A 9,139-nucleotide genomic window follows, 5' to 3' on the forward strand; every position below is an offset into this window, starting at 1 on the left:
GGAGGTTGCAGTGAGCTGAGATCACACCATTGCACTCCAGCCTGGGTGACAGAGTGAGACTCTCTTCTCAAAACAAATAAAAGGGGTTTTAAAATTTGTTGTGGGGGGTGGGGAGGATTGGTAAAGGCTAGGAAATTCATTTAAAAAGAAGACCCAATGTTTGTCATGGCATCTTCAACTTCCACCCTCAGGGATGGAGGGAGATGTGCACTTGGCCTTTTCTAGTTGGACAGGTGTGCAGGTGAGGGCAGGACTCCTGGGGGCTTTAATCAGCCAGGGTTTGCCTGGTGCACACTGCCAAGAAGGTGAAAAGACGCAGGATAGGGATCTCCTGTAGGCGGTAAAGGGATGGGTCAGGTGTAAGTCATCACACGCTCCTAAGCCCTGAGCAAATCACCCAGGATCTGGTGGAGATGACATTGTCATGACAATTCTGTCCTTCCTTCTGCCTTCCACGCACCAGGTAGAGGGGTAGGGCGACTGTCAGATTTCACTCATGACACAGAGCCCCTCTGCTGGGTCAAGCAGGAAGGGATTCAGGACCGGGAAATCAGATGCTTACAGGTCATTGTTGAAAGTGCTGAGGAGGGGCTCTGGCTGGCTCCGGGTTTTCTTGAGCACTGTGTAGCAAACCTGCCAGGACAGCACTGACTACCACAGCCAGGACGGTTCAGAAGCCTGGAGATCAGGAGTCTGCCAGTGGAGTCAGCACACCTGCTTTTCACCTGTGATCCCAGGAGAGGAAGCAGCTGCCTCTGAGGCCTCAGGCTCAGTGGGCTATCTTTACCCCAATGCATGCAGGTCAGAATGTAGCTGAACAGCAGCCTAGGGTCCTGCCCTGCTGCCAGCGGGAAGAAGAAAACAGCCAAAGCAGGAGGTGACCCTACCTACCCCTCCACCTCCACCTCGGGCCCAATTTGCATCCTGAGTCCCTGCACGGGGGCCTGCCAGGGGGACTTCACATGCTCAGCTGATGCAGGTGGAGGGGAAGGGAGAAGGCTGCCTGGATGCGGGGCCTGTCCACCCCTTCCACCCCATACAGCATCTGGTTCTGGTGTGGGTCCTCTCCTCCTCTTTCTCTACACACACACACACACACACACACACACACACACAAGAAACACCCAGTCTCACACGTCTGATGCTGCCCCACACGTGTCGCCAACATCAGCCTTTGTCCAGCCTCAGCCTCTTTCCTCTCTGAGGGTTTGGCCACATCCACTGGCACTGCATTTCTTCCCTGTAATTTTGCTACGTCTAAGTATTGTCTCTATTATGATCTAGTTTTTGTCACCTTAGTTGACTTGTTAAGCTGAAATAGTTATTTCAAAAGGAACCAGTTACACAGATGGAAAGCCAGTGTCATTTGTATTAATAGGAGATAACGGAATGATTAATACAATAAAAAGGGAATGCATCTTTATGAAATATTAATTATCAAAGGCTCTGAGTCCAAGGACTGTGTTCTTTACTGAAAAGATAAATGAGTAAAGTGAGGTGTCAAAGATACATTATTCTGAAACTGAGCCTTTTTCATCAGATGGATCAAAAAGCAGTTACAGTTGAGCCTTGAACAACAGGGGGCTTGACCTGCATGGGTCCCCCTACATGCTGGTGGTCTTCTACCTCCACCACCCCAGAGACAGCAAGACCACCTCCACTTCCTCCTCAGTCTACTCAATGCAAAGACCATGAGGATGAAGACCCTGTGACAGTCCACTTCCACTTAATGAATAGTGGAATATGAACAGAGAAAATCTATATGAATAGAGAAAATGAATAGAGAATATGAATTGAGAAAATCCATTTTCTCTTATTTTCTTAACATTTTCTTTTTTCTAGCTTACTTTATTGCAAGAACACAGGATACATATAACATACAAAATATGTTTTAATCAACTGTTGGTTATTGGTATGACTTCCAGCCAAGAGTAGGCTATTAGTAGTTAAACTTTTGGGGAGTCAACAGTTACTTGTGGATTTTCACTTGTGCAGGGGGCGGTGGGGCAGCTGGTCCCCTGACCCCCCACGGTGTTCGAGAGTCAAATGTGTGAAAGGGTAATGCACATTGCTGCACCTGCTAGCTGAGATGATACAGGACAACAGTGGTCATCAGCTTATCCTTTTTCATTTCTCATTTAATTTTTCAAACTATCCTGGAATACGTATCATTCCCAGTTTAAGATGGGGAAGTTGAGATGCAAGAAGAAATGGGACAGGGTTCCAGATTGAGGAAGTGGGGGTGCTGGACCTGTACCCAGCTTCTTGACCTGAGTCCTGGGGGCTCCATATGAATCAGAAGGGGGCAACCGTGTGTCAAAGCCCTCAGCTCCCAGCATTAGACTCATGCTTACGACATGCAGCTTTCACCCCTCTTTGATCAAGAGAGGGTTTCTTCTGTAATGTTTCCCCCATTCTGAGATCTCAAGGCAGTTGACCTCAAGGGACATGGTGATGGCTCTTTTCAATCTCTGGGTTGGTTCTCTAACATGAAAGACCACATGGCCAGGTGCAGTGGCTCACGCCTGTAATCCCAGCACTTTGGGAGGCCGAGGTGGGCAGATCACCTGAGGTCAGGAGTTTGAGACCAGTCTGACCAACATGGAGAAGCCCGTCTCTACTAAAAATACAAAATTAGCCAGGTGTGGTGGTGCATGACTGTAATCCCAGCTACTTGGGAGGCTGAGGCGGGAGAATTTCTTGAACCCGGGAGTCAGAGTTTGCAGTGAGCCGAGATGGCGCCATTGCACTCCACCCTGGGCAGCAACAGTGAAACTCCATCTCAAAAAAAAAAAAAAAAAGGAGAACACGGAGAGCATGAATGAGTGGAGCCTACACTGCAGAGATCTGTTGGATTTTTCTGGGAATGGCTTTGCCTTCATAAACATTTTCCTTTCTCAAGTGTCAGGGACAGGGAATCAAAGCGGCACATGCTGACCTTTCTCCACAAAACGGAGCCTCCCGGCCCCGGGGCCATCTGTCTTCATTGATGCACGGCAGCTAGAAAGATGAGGACTCAGACCTGGGAAGTCTCTCAGAGCAGCTCTCTGGCAGGCCTGTGGCTCATTTTTAATTGCTCAGCAGTAAAAATTATAGAGGAGAATAGAATGTCTGCCCTGGCAGTTGGACGATTTTCTTACCAGTAACCTGAGGATGTGACCTGGTGGGCTCTGCAGAAAGAGAGGAGAGTTGTAAGTCTGTCACCTGTGAACATCTGGCAGAGGTTATTATGCATGCAAATTTTATGCATGAAGTTCAAAGATGGAGGCCGACACCCCCTCCCCCCGCAAGTTTTATGACCTGTGGATAAGTTATGCGTGAGTTATGCATCTGACTAACGTAGGGGCAGACCCGGGAGCGTCTGTCTGGGTATTTCCAGCTAGCTGTGTCTCTGGTTCTGAGCAGGAGGATTGATACCCCTCCAGGCTCTGCTCTACATCTTTCCCTTTCTACCACCTTCCCTCCCTCCCTCCTTCTTTCACTCAGCAAATGTTGAAAATGCAGCCACAATGCACCAGGTGCTATGCTGTACACCAGAGATACAACCACCCACAAGAGAGACCTGGTTTCTGCTTCCAGCTGGCAACGTAGCATGCTAGTTGAGGACGCAGACCTGAAGTCCAGGGGTCTCAGTCCCAGTTCTGCATCCACGACTTCTTCCTACCTGTGCAAACCTCGGGAAGTTACCTGGCTCCATTCTGCCCCATCAGGAAGTAGAATTGTGCTCACCTTCTAGGCTGTGTTTGTGAGGACAGGAGGTACATACACTTAAGGGAAGCAGGCCTAATTCCAGGGAGACTAGGAATATGCGTGTTGGGGTCTTTTTCCTCCCCAATTTTGGGGCTGTGTGGGAAGAGAAGATGGAAGTGGGACCCACCCACTTTGTCTAAGCCTCAAGTAGAGAACTGAGTGATGGAGGGCAAAATGTATAAATGGATGCAGCAAAGGGGCCTGGGGCCTTTTGTCTGAGAAGTTTCTGCAAACAAAGAAAGTGAGACCAAAGTCAAATGGGTCCCTCCATGATCCTTTGTGGTCAGTCTGTTTAGCTCAGTTCTCTGCCTGTGGCAGAGCATAGGGGAGCAGGATCCATCATCCATGGGAAGGAGACAAGGACTAGGCAGGGTGGCTGTGCCCCAGCTGATCTTCAGGCAGGAGCCTAGCACCCACGTAAACTAGAGAGAGAGCTGCCCAGAGATGCTGCCGCAGTTATCCAGGAAGGTGAGGCAGCAGGAGGCAGGAGAGATTTGACTAGTGAGGACCAAAGCTCAGGGGCTACAAACACACAACACCTGTACCTGGGAGAACGAGACAGAGCTTGGTCCTACCACCAGCCAGTGAGGCTTTTGACTTGCCCTCTGCCCTGTCTTCTTTCAGGTCCAATGTCATCTTCTCAGTGAGGGCATTTCTGGGCACCCTATTCACCATCGCACGCCCTGCACCCACTCTCTTCTCCACTCTGCTTTCCCCTTTAGCTGTGGTCACACCAAATGTATTATGCATTTTATTTCTTTATATTGTCCACTGGGGTTCTACCTATGAGGATCCAGGTAGGAGTTCTCACCATCTTGCTCACAGTACCTGGCACAGGGTAAGCCCCTGACAAATCATTCTTAAATAAATGGATAGATGGGTGAATGAAGAGTGGGTGTCCTGATCAAGTTTGCTCACACATTAGGCTTATAACCTCTTTAGAAAGGGGCATCTGTCACTCTGATGGCCCTGAAAATATCTCATAATCTGTCTTTCCAATTTTCCCTATAATATATTTTCTTTAAGTAAACTTCAGTTAGAGTAAATTTCCTATAGAATTAAATGTGAAAAATCCTAGTGCTTTGTACCAGGTCAGAATTAACTTTCATAAAGATGACCTCGGAGCTGTCCCTTTTCACATCTTTTTTTCAGGGAACCATGAGTAAAAGTATAAAGACATTTAAAAATTTTTCCTTAAGGAAAAGAGATGCTGAAGTCTTCTCTAGTCTACATTAGACAGAAGAAATTGAGCCAGGACCTTGGGTTGGAAATTCTTATCTGTATATGTATTTACTCCTTTGCTTAATCATTCTCTCAGTCAACACATATTTTGTACTCCCTAGGTGCTAGGTGTGATATGAAGTACAGGCAGTGATGAGTAAGCTGTGCTCTTGGACTGAATGCTTTGAAGGTCAAGGAGGACAATGGTGGGGGAGAGGACATTGGCTGTAGACAACAGGGAGTTGCAGGTGGTCTTCTGGTGGGCCTCTGTGTGAGTCCACTGAGAGTCAAGGCAAAGATGTAAAGAGTGATGAAGGTATGAACAGAAGGAATTGAGGTAGCAAGGGGAGGATACATTTTTTGAGAATTTTGGAGGTGAAGAGGAGAAGTCAAGGGTTGTATTGGGAGGAAAGAGCAGGGTTGAAGTTTGGGAATTGAAGTGATTATGAATATGTTGTAAGTACGTGGGATGTAGCCAATGGAGGGAAGAGCTGATGATGTGGGGAAGCCACTAACCCACTAAATCCCTTTCCTGAATCACAGGCCCTGCTGAAAGGGTTGACAATGAAGACTCTCAGGCCACCGTAACTCATGGAGAAGCCCTGAGCATCTGGCCTGCTTGTAAGAGAAGGAATGTGCTGGTATCAGGGCTGGATGGGATTTCATTTTCCTCCTATCAAGTTGCCCTTAGCCCTGGTATCGTGGAGAAGTTTGTAGCCACGGGCATGCCATCCAATGGAGGCAGCCTCTACACTTGTGCCCTGAAAAATCTAAAGCAAAATAAGTCATTTGGCAAATACATGTGGGTGCCTGAAACAAGCCAAAAGACTTCCTCCCACATGATCAGCGTTCAGGATGTGCAAGCCACATTAATAATAATGAGAAGGAACCAGGTCATCTGTTTCCTGATGCTCAGTCCTGGCAGCCTCTTAGATGGAACAGGGGCCAGACGCTGGCTAGAGAGCTCTTACCTAGAGTTATTGGTCTGTGTGTTGAGACATGGGGCATCTCCTGGTGGCCTGAGTGGGATGAGGACATCAGCTGAGCAGCAGTGGTGCTGCTCTGCAGCTTCAGCTTACATGTTGTCCCAGCCACATAGCGCTGGAAGAAACCTGCCTGGAATGTGATAAAGTGAGTGCTCAGGAGTGGGGAGGTCACACGTGCTGCATTTTGATGCTGACTTTTTATATTCAAAGCAATTTGCCCAGGTGAGCTCAGTACAAGTATTGCATTACCTGATGGTTTATGGATAAAATGCCTGGATGTACAACTTAGTTGTCTCAAATTCAGCGAAGTTGTTATAGTCTAAGTGATGGGGGTGGGGGGTGTTCAGTAGAGGTCTGAAATCCTGAAATCTGGGATTACAGTGATTCTCATAGGGAGATTTCAGGTACCTTTCTGTCATCCACTACCTGCCCTTCTGCCACTGCAGGGTCTAGTTATCTTTATCTCCTCTGAGGTCTGAGTTCTACATTCACTTGTTTCCTCATTTATTCATTAACAATATTGATTTCTTAGCCAAGGATGGTGGTGCACACCTGTACTTCCAGCTACTCAGGAGGCTGAGGTGGAAGGATTGAAAATCCATCCATCTATCCTCCTACCCATCCTGCTATCCATCCATCCATCCATCCTCCCATAATCTATCTTCCCATCCATTTGTCCTTCCTTCCTTCCTTCCTTCATTCCTTCCTTCCTTCCTTCCACCCATCCATCCTCCCATTCATCCTCCCATGCATCCTCCCATCCATCCACCCAACCATCCTCCCATCCATCCTCACATCCATCTTCGCATCCATCCATCCATCCTCCCATCCATCCTCCCATCCTCCCATCCATTCTCCCATTCATCCATCCTCCCATCCATCCTCCTATCCATCCATCCATCCATCCACCCTCCCATCCATCCATCCTCCCATCCATCCATCCTCCCATTCATCTATCCATCGATCCCTCGATCCTCCCATCCATCCATCCTCCCATCCATCCATCCATCCTCCCATCCGTCCATCCATCCTTCCATCCACCCTCCCATCCATCCATCCTCCCATCCATCTACCCTCCCATCCATCCATCCTCCCACCCACCCTCCCATCCATCCACCCTCCCATCCATCCACCCTCCCATCCATCCATCCTCCCATCCATCCATCCTCCCATCCATCCATCCATCCATCCATCCATCCTCCCATCCTCCCATCCATCATCCCATGTGTACATCTGTCCTGCCATCTATCCATACATCCATTTCTCCATCCTCCCATCCATCTTCCCATCCATTCATCCATCCATCCTGCCATCCATCCTTCCATTGATCCATCCATCCATCCTGCAGGAGACCAGGAGTTCAAGGCTGCCGTGAGTTATAATTGTGCCACTGCACTACAGCTTAAGTGACAGAGAGAGAAACCATCTCCAAAAATGAAAAAAAGAATATATTGATTTCATGCCAGTTACATAGATTCTGTGTTGAACAAAACTAGATGTGTTTCATTCCTGTCTTTAAGGAGCATAAATCTAATAGGAACAACAGATAATTTTAAAAAAATATATCAATGTGTGTAAAATTTCAACAGGAATAAGCCCCAAGGAGGTGTGGTACCTGGGGCTATAAGAGTAGCTAATAGTAGAATTTGGGATAGTCTTGGGGAAGGAGAGGGCAGAGAAGGCTTCCTGGAGGGGTGATGGTTGCTTTGAGAGTGGAGAGAAAGAACCAGTGTTCTTGGAAAAGAGGGTGGCCTGAGCGAAGGGCCTGTGGCAGGAGGGAGTGTAGAATTCAAGGAACTGGGAGGAGGTCCTTGTGGCTAGGAATATGCAGAGTAAGGGGAAAAAGGCAAGAAATAAGGCTGGAGAGTGGGGAGGGCCACAGCACACGAGGCCTTCACTGCCCACCTTGCCCACATGCCCCAGACGTACTGAGGAGCTGGATTTGGTCATTGTTCTTATGAGTGCTGTGTTCCCAGATTTCCCCTTCATAATCTGGCGACATCCACCAGAGCCAGCTCCTGTGTCCCTGATGTGATTACCCTTGACTCCTTCCCCTCCTGACACCTGCCCCAGGTACTCACACCTCTACCGATGATGCCTCAGCCTGGCCCTTTGGCTTTCTGACCTTGGACCCCTCCCCACTCCCTCTCCACCTCTCTGCTTCCCACTTCCCTTGTTTCCAGCTGCTCCTTTCCCTGTGAGCCATATTGGTTCCAGCCCCAGCCTCTGCAATAGCTTCCCCAAATGAAATGAATCCGAGGACCACGTAGGATGTAAGCCCCGTCACCGTGGTGTTGGTTAGTGAATGTCTCTTTACTGTCTATTTCCCCATTCAGTGCCTGTCTCCCCAACCGACTGAAAGCTGCAAGAGGACAGAGTCCTTCCCAGGGCCCAGCACAAAGCTTAACACTCAGAACATGCACCATAAATGATATCCAACCATGACCTTCCCCTCCCCCAAACTGCCCCACAGAGCCCAGTCCCACAAAGCCTGAGACAAAGGAGCTGCTTTTCACACAGACAGACACAGACAGACTGATGGACCAGCTGGAGGACCCGGGGACGGTGAGAAACAGGCTCCAAAAGCATTCTGGCTGCTAGTATTTAACACACAGAGCTATTTTCAGATGCTAGTCACAGACATTTTGAACTGCATTAGAATAAACAGAATTCTGAATTATCTTCTCAGCAGTACATGAAAGAACTGTCTATCACCCAAAAGGGAAAGAGAGAATGATGAATTTCTAAGGTAAAAATTCGGGAAGAGGGAGGAAAAAAATCCAATCCACAGGCGGTTCTGGAATCTTCTCACACAACAGGTGGTCCCCCGCCCTCCAGTCCCCTAACTCCTGTGATTAGGAGAAAGTGGAAAGCTGTCAGCTAGACTGGGCTCAGGCTGGGTATCTGGGCTCTTGGAAATGTATATTTATTTGCTCATGCTAATGGTCAGCAGGCCAGAATAAATGGGGCTGGGGCATTAATGCAGAGCCCTGTAAATCATGCATGAAGGGGAAGACCATGCCCAGCACCGAGGGGCCAGCCAGCCGAGGAGGCTGCATGAAATATTCAGCAGCCAGACAGACTCAGGCCTGCTCCAAATCCCCACGTCCAGACCTCTGAGGATGTGATTTTTGCAGAAAGCTTTAAAAGAACCTCAAATGCCTTATCCTTGTGTTCCCCAA

At 48.4% G+C, this 9,139-nt stretch overlaps 1 non-coding gene across 1 annotated transcript; it reads left to right on the forward strand.

Moving 5' to 3' along the window:
* Positions 1–684: 684 nt before the first annotated feature.
* Positions 685–776, forward strand: MIR646 (microRNA mir-646). Its single transcript, NR_035966.1, has one exon. It is a non-coding gene; the product is annotated as a microRNA mir-646 (primary transcript).
* The last annotated feature ends 8,363 nt before the right edge of the window (positions 777–9,139 follow it).

The sequence above is a fragment of the Pan troglodytes genome, chromosome 21 (assembly GCF_028858775.2).
Source record: "Pan troglodytes isolate AG18354 chromosome 21, NHGRI_mPanTro3-v2.0_pri, whole genome shotgun sequence".
In the NCBI taxonomy this organism is placed as follows: Eukaryota; Metazoa; Chordata; class Mammalia; order Primates; family Hominidae; genus Pan; species Pan troglodytes.